The sequence below is a fragment of the Falco cherrug genome, chromosome 3 (genome assembly GCF_023634085.1).
Source record: "Falco cherrug isolate bFalChe1 chromosome 3, bFalChe1.pri, whole genome shotgun sequence".
NCBI lineage: Eukaryota > Metazoa > Chordata > Aves > Falconiformes > Falconidae > Falco > Falco cherrug.
This window is the reverse complement of record NC_073699.1, coordinates 54,777,135-54,785,697: the sequence shown is the minus strand read 5'-3', so window position 1 is coordinate 54,785,697 and position 8,563 is coordinate 54,777,135.

Sequence of the window (8,563 nt, the reverse complement as noted above, 5' to 3'; positions counted from 1 at the left end):
AGATCGCTTCTTTCCTCTGCTTCCAATGGAGTTTTCAAGCTCATGAAATGCATTGCAGTGCTCCAGGTCGCTTTGCTTAAGTCACCTTCCATAATGTTATACAGTTAATGCAGAAGACTAATAATAACATAGCCTGATGATTCACAGAGGGATGTGCTTTAGAGGGTATGTACAAATAAAGGTGCTTTAGGATTGTGCTGAGAAAAAGATTAATTTGACTTATAAATCTATTATATAACTTAAACATGTCGCATTATCACCACTAACAGCCACACCAGCAACAACAACTTTTACTGCCTGAAGTTTCCTCTGGTACTGCACAGTAATTATCTGACCTATCTCTAAGGTCACTGTATAGTGTGGTTGTATTTCAAGTTGTTTGAGACTACTGGAATTATTAAATCTATTATGGCTGCATAATCTTTTTCAGTAGGAACTACCAGAAAAATAAAATCCAAATGCTTTTATGGCCACAATATCTACAAAACTAACAAAATACCTTGGAGTTATGCTATTTTAATCCCAAATATCTGCCAGTGGATAGAGAGAAAGCTCTAGTTTTAACTGTGTCTTGTAGTCCTGAAAAGTTTTCTTCTGCTGCTTATCAAGGCTGCAGAATGCACACAGCAGTAGATATGCTTGACGTTATCTGTAGGAGGATAAAAGCCCACACAGCAGCTACTCTGTGCTGGACAATTTTGAAGCTGTTGGGAACTGTTTCTGTCCTTTCAAAGTATTACAGCATGCACATCAGAGGCTGTGGTACTTTCTGGCCTAATTTAATCACTGTAATGTGGAAGATAATCTTTCAGACTACCACACAGTGTGGGATTTGGGTCTGGCACCCTTCAGTTTTGAACATCAATGCTCCAAGACAGCATCACTTACAAAACTAGAATCCAAATATAAAGAAAGAAAGAAAGAGAGCTGTTTATAATAAATTGAAAACCTAAAAATGTGCAGAAAAAAAAAAGGCAAGAATGACATTGCTTAATTTAAGTTGAATGTTGTTCGAGGTTTTGCCAGTGAAACAGAATTTTTCCTTTTCTAAAGCCCATATAACAGGGAAAGTGTTGTTAAATAGTTTCATGAGGTAGCATTAAGGTTTCCTATGGTTTGCCATTATTTCCTCATCTTCCCCAATAAACAGAAATCTGTAGTTATGGAAAATAAGATATTCACTGAAGAAAAAATAGAGCTGTATTAGCTAACAAGTGCTGAATAATGCATATCGAAACCCAGTGTAGAAATATGTGTTGTATTTTAATGCACATAAAGCTTTTAACTTGTGGAGTGGCATTTGAAAAAACATATTAATAAACAAAGTTCCTATCATGGAATGAGTGTAATCACAGTATTTAACATTTTTTATGTAGCCAGCTGAATTGTTGCTAACATTCAGATGCCTGTGTGATGGATGACTTAGAAATGATGTAGAAGTTTCTTCTAGGCAATAAGCTGCACTACAGGTCTTTTTAAGTTTCCTTGTTAAAGGAAACAGAGAGGTTATCCTTGACTCCCTGCCACAATATTTCATTAGTTAACATCCATTCAAAATGCTTGAGTTGTCAATGCAATGCTTAATTTGGATGAAAACAAACTAAAGAAGGCTTATGTTCTTCAAAGCTTTCCTGCGATGTCAGTTAGTCTAACTAAAGCTACAAAGCTTCTGTCCTTCATCCTGTTTGACCATCATGACTGCAGCATAACTAATATACTGAGTAAGGACCGTTAACTATATGAACTCAACAAATGATTAGGAGACATTTAATATCTGTAGATGTCAAGCAGAAAACTAAAAGTAACTTTTAGCATTTCAAACATATGGAGCAATGGTGTCTGAGTTTGATGTTAACATCTATTTATGCTGCCACTCACATGTTTCAGAGTGGGACAACTCCCACACGTTGTGGAAAAAGGTGTCTGTGGATGTTAAAACCAGATACGTGCCTTCTGATTAGAGGTATTAAGATATATGTCTTGCTGTCAATAGGCCAACTTTTCTCGAGGGAAAAATGGAGCCATTATGCATATATTGGGGGTGATACAGAATAATAAATGTTTAAGAACAAGGTTGGGGATTACTCCACTGAAACCCACATTTAATCAAGCTGTTTCAACAGCTGAATTTGTCACAGGGAGACCACTTCTCTGCCAACATTATCTTTTCACGTACCATTTCTTATCAGGCTAATTTCTGATGATTTTGTCAGGAAATGCATTTTTCTTTAGGCAACATCTCCGAGCAGTGGTCAGCACATATCAAATCAGAGCTGGAAAATACAGACAGTTTATGTGAAATTAGAGCTGGAGTGTAATAGGTATTTTGTATGTATTATACCAAGGTTAGGATTGCAACAGACACTATATCAAAATGTATAATTGCTTTATTGCTAAATCTCCATTCTAAGCAGAAAAAGGAAAGACAAAATTCATTTAATTGATTCTAAATAGTGAGTATTTTTTCCACTTGATAAACTGTGCCCATAAAATTAATGGAAATTCATCTCTATTTAGGAGACTCCCTTCCTAAAATTCTCCTTTTAAGTTTAGAATTATATATGCTGTTGCAAACTTTAAGCCAAATTAATAAACTAATGGTGTTTCAATTTGGAAAAGAGATTTTAATCAGAACTATGTGAAAGCTTAATCAATAAAGCAATAAATAAGATCTTTTAAAATATTACATAATGATACAATATTAGCTTTATAATATTATTGATATAATAGTCTCACTGTGCATTTTAATTGCCATGTTACAAAATAATGTGAAAACAATGAAGAACTTACATAGATTAAAAATAAAATATTCAAAGCCCAAATTAATATTTCCCCAAAAGAGTCTGGATTTGTTTTGACAACAAGGCATTCTGAGTTTCTTTATCAGCAGTGTATTTTTGGTGCATTTACAATGGCAAATCCCTTACCCAGGATACATCTACTGATGCAACACATATGTTTGGGAAAGACAACAAAGGAAAAATTCAGTTCACTGTTCATCCTGTCCCCAGAATTTCAGCTGATGATCGGCAGAGCTAGCTACCAGGCAAACACTAGAGGAGATTTAACCTGTGACACCACTGCTATTTCAGACTTCATCCTTCCTCACATAAGTTAAACAAGTAAATTTATGTCAATTTTACTGTCAAAAAGATGACTTGGATTTTTTAACATATGCTAACAGGAGCATATTATTAAATATACATATAGCTATTAATAGCTGAGTCCTCAAAATAGCAAGGATATCTTGAATACAGCTCATGGAATTATAGCTGGCACATTTTTCCCTTGTGCAGTATAATGTTCTAACTGAGCTAGGCTTGCTCATGTACACACTGTCTCTCTCGCTCTCTCTCTCTCTCTCCAAATTATAGCAGTGTATTTGCATTTCAGTAGTATTACTTGAGCAATAATGTATTATACAAGGTGAAGAAGAATATCATATAGACCATACTGAAATATATAGCTAATTGTAGGATGCATTTCTCCCTCCTTTTCCTTCTGAACTTCACATTTACAGTGGGACAAAACCATGCACATGGGCACATTACTACAGATATGCTGTAAATCAAGGCCATGATTTACTGTATCTGTGGGGAAGGAACTGTTTCTAGTTTTATGTTTGAATAAACGAAGGGGTCCTAGTGCAACCCGTGAATGCTACTTTTATATTAATAAATGCCCTTTTGTACTATCTCTGCCTCATGAGAGTTTTAGAAGTGGAACAGAGTTGACCCAAACCCCGTCACCTCACAGCACTGAACACTAAACAGTTATTTATGGCCAATGTATAGTACCTATCACTGGTGTTGGTGTGCTGGCACATAGCACTAAGTCATTTATATCAGCTGTTGCTGGTTACTCAGAAATTTGGTTGCTATGCGTTGATACTGAAGTTCACACATTTCCAACTGCTTTGATTAAAGCTTTTTTTCTGACTTCCCTTGGTGGATTCCCATCTCCTGCACAGGGACCTATCACTGCCTTTGGTAGAGAAGACATGTCAGAGGCATGACTAGAAGAAACATGAATAAAAGGAAGCTTTTTGTGTTGATTTCAGCTCTTTGGGTCAGTGGCGGATGACCCAAGAAGAGGCTGCTTCAAACTATCACAGCAACTGAGGAAGTTGTAAATATTTTTACACCAATCCCCCTTTCAGCTGCAAAGAAAAGGCTGGTTGGGCTTAAAAAAGAAAGAAAATTAAAGTATGTTTAGGGAGGTTCAGCAAATCTTAGTTGAAGGAAAACTGCAAAAGTAGGACAGAAGGCTGTAAAGGTATTATCAAAAAGTGACACTATCATGGTTGCACATTGACTTCTTTTTGATGAAGTAAAAACTTGGTTGATTCTGGTGTCTGCAAAATAGTCAGACTATCAGATCAATGTAAAACCAAATGGAAATATCCTGTACGCAACAGAAGTAACTACACCAGTTCTGATTTGAAACAAAATACATATAGACATTTTCAAAAAATGTACCTGCTGGCTGCTGTTCGCAGTTGTGGTGACTCACGTAGTGGCCCCCGTGGGAAGGCCATTGCATAGTTCTGTTAGGGGAGAAAACATAGGCCCTATCAATGTTTGTGACAATTCCCAGCTGGCTTCCCTGCTAGTGACAGAAATAATTAGCATAAATAGATTTTTAGCTCTTTAATGCCTCCAACAGTATATTGCAATGAGAATACTTTTCCAGAAAATCATAGTTTGTTATAACATTTTTATGTTTTATATGTGATTTATTACTACTTATTATTTATTATGCCTGCTTCTATTGTGAATATATTTGCACTGAAATACTCTTTAGGGAAGGGTTGCCAACAAGTGGAAAATGAAGTAACTGTGAAGTGACTCTTCCCAGCACAGAATATACCTATTATGTAGTCAGACTACATCTATTGCATTTCGACGTATAGCTCTGTGATTTGGCTCACTTCCTAACCAGTTTCTAACTACAGAATTGACATGTTCAATAGTGGGGTCGTCTGACAGCTGTGATGTACAATAAGGTAGAAGTCTATTTAGATTAAAAATTTTCACCTGAAATCTTTGTGTGTGCAATGAATGTACTTGTCAAATCAGATTTTGCTTCATGAATGGAGTAAATAGGTATAGTTAAATGGTTGCAAGTGACTGATGGAGAGATGGTCAAGCAAGTGCCAAATGACGGACTATTTCTCACAGTGTGACCCCATATATATAGCCCGTGTAAGTGTATATGAACACCCTTCATCACAGAAAGGATGATAAGTATGGCTTACTAAACCTTCAGCTGTGTCACAGACCTGGTTTATTGTTTTCACCACAGAACTCTTAGTGATACCTTAACTTATGCAGCCACCTTTTCTGGTGCTGGAAAAGTACAGAGTGCTACACGCTATGTTCTTTTTGGCTGGTGATAATGAAAGTGTATATTGTGCTATCTACTCATAACAGCAAGCTTTGGATGGGACTCAGAAAAACAGGGAGACTTTAGGACCCTTGGAAGAAGGGTCATGCAGCTCAGGAGGGCTACAAGGATGTTGTGAGGTTATGCAGGGACCAAATTAGAAGGGAAAAAAACAACTAGAACTTAATCTGGCTATTGCCATAAGAGGCAATTTAAAATGTTTTGATAAATATATTAGCAATTAAAGGAGGGCTAAGGAGATTCTCCATCCTTTATTGGATGCAGGAAGAAACATAGTGGCAAAGGATGAGAAAAAGGCTGAGGTACTTATTGCCTTCTTTGCCTCAGTTCTTCATAGTAAGACCAGTTGTTCTCAGGGCATCCAGCCTCCTGAGCTGGAAGACAGGGATAGGAAGCAGAATGAAGCCCCCGTAATCCAAAAGGAAATAGTGAGAAATCTGCTACACCACTTAGAATACACAAGTCTGGATGGGATCCACCCAAGGGTACTGAGGGAGCTGGTGGAAGAACTCACTGAGCCATTTTCAACCATTTGTCAGCAGTCCTGGCTAACTGCGGAGGTGGCAGTTGACCGGAGGTTAGCCAGTGGTTAGGCTGTGAATATTGTCTACCTAGACTTTAGTAAAGCCTTTGACAGCATTTTCCACCACATTCTGCTGGAGAATCTGGCTGCTCATGGCTCGGACAGCTGTACTTTTCATTGGGGTTGTTTGTCCTGGGGAAAAGGAGGCTGAGGGGAGGCCTTATTCCTCTCTACAGCTACCTGGAAGGAGTGTGTAGTAAGGTGGGTGTCGGTCTCTTCTCCCAAGTCAGAAATGACAGGAGAAGAGGAAGCAGCCACAAGTTGCCCCAAGGGAGTTAGACTGGGTATTAGGAAAAAATTCTTCACTTAAAGGGTTGTCAAGCATGCTGCCCAGGGAGGGAAGTGGTTGAGTCATCATCCCTGGAGGTATTTAAAAGACATGTAGATGTGGTGCTTAGGAACATGGTTTAGTTGTGGACTTGGCAGCATTAGGTGATCTCAAAGGTCTTTTCCAACCTGAACGATTCTATGGTTCTATGATTCTATAACAAGCACTTAAAGGTGAACTCACTTATATATTGCACCACTTTGCAATGAGAAGTTCAAGATGGGTAGCTTTGTTTAAATGAAGGGAAAAGAAATTCTTGCTAGAAAAGTTAAGAGTTCAGCAGTGGAAAGCCAAGGAAGGAGAGAAATCTGCTCTTTAACTGTCCTTGTCCATTATACAACAGACATTAAAAGGTACAGATTTATTTCTCTGAACGATCTGACAGTTAAAAAGGACAATGTCGAGGCATTTGATATATATGGAGAAGTTCACTAGTGTTCTCTGATCACTTTCTGCTTCTCTAGTAATGCAAAACAGCCATAAACTCAGCCAGATTTACAGCTGCTTTGTTTGCTAGAGCAATGAAAAAGCAGCCAGGGTGTCCTAGTGAAAATGGCCCATATGCTGTGGCCTAGATTCTCAACAATAGGAACCTAAATCCACATTTAGGTGATTAAATAAGTGGCCTGCTTTTCTGAAGTGCCGAGCCTACTTATGTCCCACTGAGCCATTAAAAAAGAAAGTTGAGTTTCTTCTTTTCTGATGTGTGAGACTCTACCTGCAGTGGCTGTGGTGTCAGGCTGCACCCAGGGAGTGAACCACACAGAGTGACTGTTTTGAAGATGTGGCTTGTAGGTGGCAGAACACGTCTGCATCTGATATGTGATGTGAAGAGCAAGGGACGCCCTGTGGTGTTTGGCAAAGAGGTGGATGAGGTGTATACCCCTTACGGAGAATAGTCGATTATACGACACGCACTCGGCACTTGAGACATGATAGTACTGATTCAGTGCTCAGCAACCTGGAAAATCAGAATGTGCCTGTGTGAGCCTAAAAGTGGTTTTACAAGAGTAATTAATCCTAATAGAAAAGATGTTGTTAACAGCAAAATGTCAGTCCTTGAAATCTGGACAAGAAAATGCAACACTATGTCAACAGGCCTTTGTTTCTACTGTGCGTGCTTTCCAGCTATGCTCCTCATTGTACTCATTTCTGCAAGGATTTCTCTTGATTCTAGAGAATGCATGAAAGCTACACCTTAGATAAAGAAAGAAATGGACCTTGCAAATGCAGAGAAAAATGAAGATAGGTTGGATCTTGGATGTCTTCCAAATTTGAAAGCCAACCATTAGGCAGGGAGTGTAAAAGGGATAAAACCATAGTAAAAACAAAACAAAAGAATAAAACATGACAGTGGTGCTCCTTTAAAGTGATTAACTATTTTTAAACCTTTTTGTTTGGAAGTGCAATGCACTGTGTTATTAGCTTTTGGGGCCAAACCAAAAAATTGGAGGTAGAACCAGCTCTGAAACAGAAAGGTTTGCTGCAATATGAAATTCTTGCACTGTTGAACTTCTCCTATGCATTAAAGGGCCAGATTTGTAACTTGTTCAGATCAGTGCAGAACAACATACTTCACCTGAGTGCAGTTTCTTTATGTCAGCTGAAGATACGGTGTTCGCTGTTAATTTTTCGGGTTTGTGTCAGTGACAATGAATGGATGACACAAGCATTCTAGTATTTAACAAATACAGACTACACAGGGGGCTTAATTTTGCAGCCAGACTTCTGCTATAAGCAGAAGCAGAGGTTATTAATTTAAATACCTTGATTATTTTTTTTTTGGATTTCTGAGGTAAGACAGATTTTCTTTTCCTTTTTATTTAAAACTAATTTTTAATTTTCAACATCATAAAATAATTTTTAACTGAAAAAGGAATGTGACCACTTGATTTGCCAAAATGCACAATAAGTAGGGAAAACATAAGCACAAAACATTACAGCTGTTAATTCTAGATTTCAAGAATTTGCTTTAACTGTGATTGTTCAAATAAGTCAAATAGTAATGTTTAATCTGACTACTACAATCTGATAGATAGTAACTTAAAAATGGAGTTTATCACACTATAGCCTGTCACAGAAGCAAAATTTAGTAAACTTGTTGTAATTCAGGTGGTTAAGATAAGGGCCACAGTGATTGTTGAAACAAATGCATTACATAATTTAAATTATTCTACACTGAAAATTTCCTGGAGCAATTTTGATGCTTAGCTGAGAAATTGCAAAAAGGAATGAGCAGAAACTTT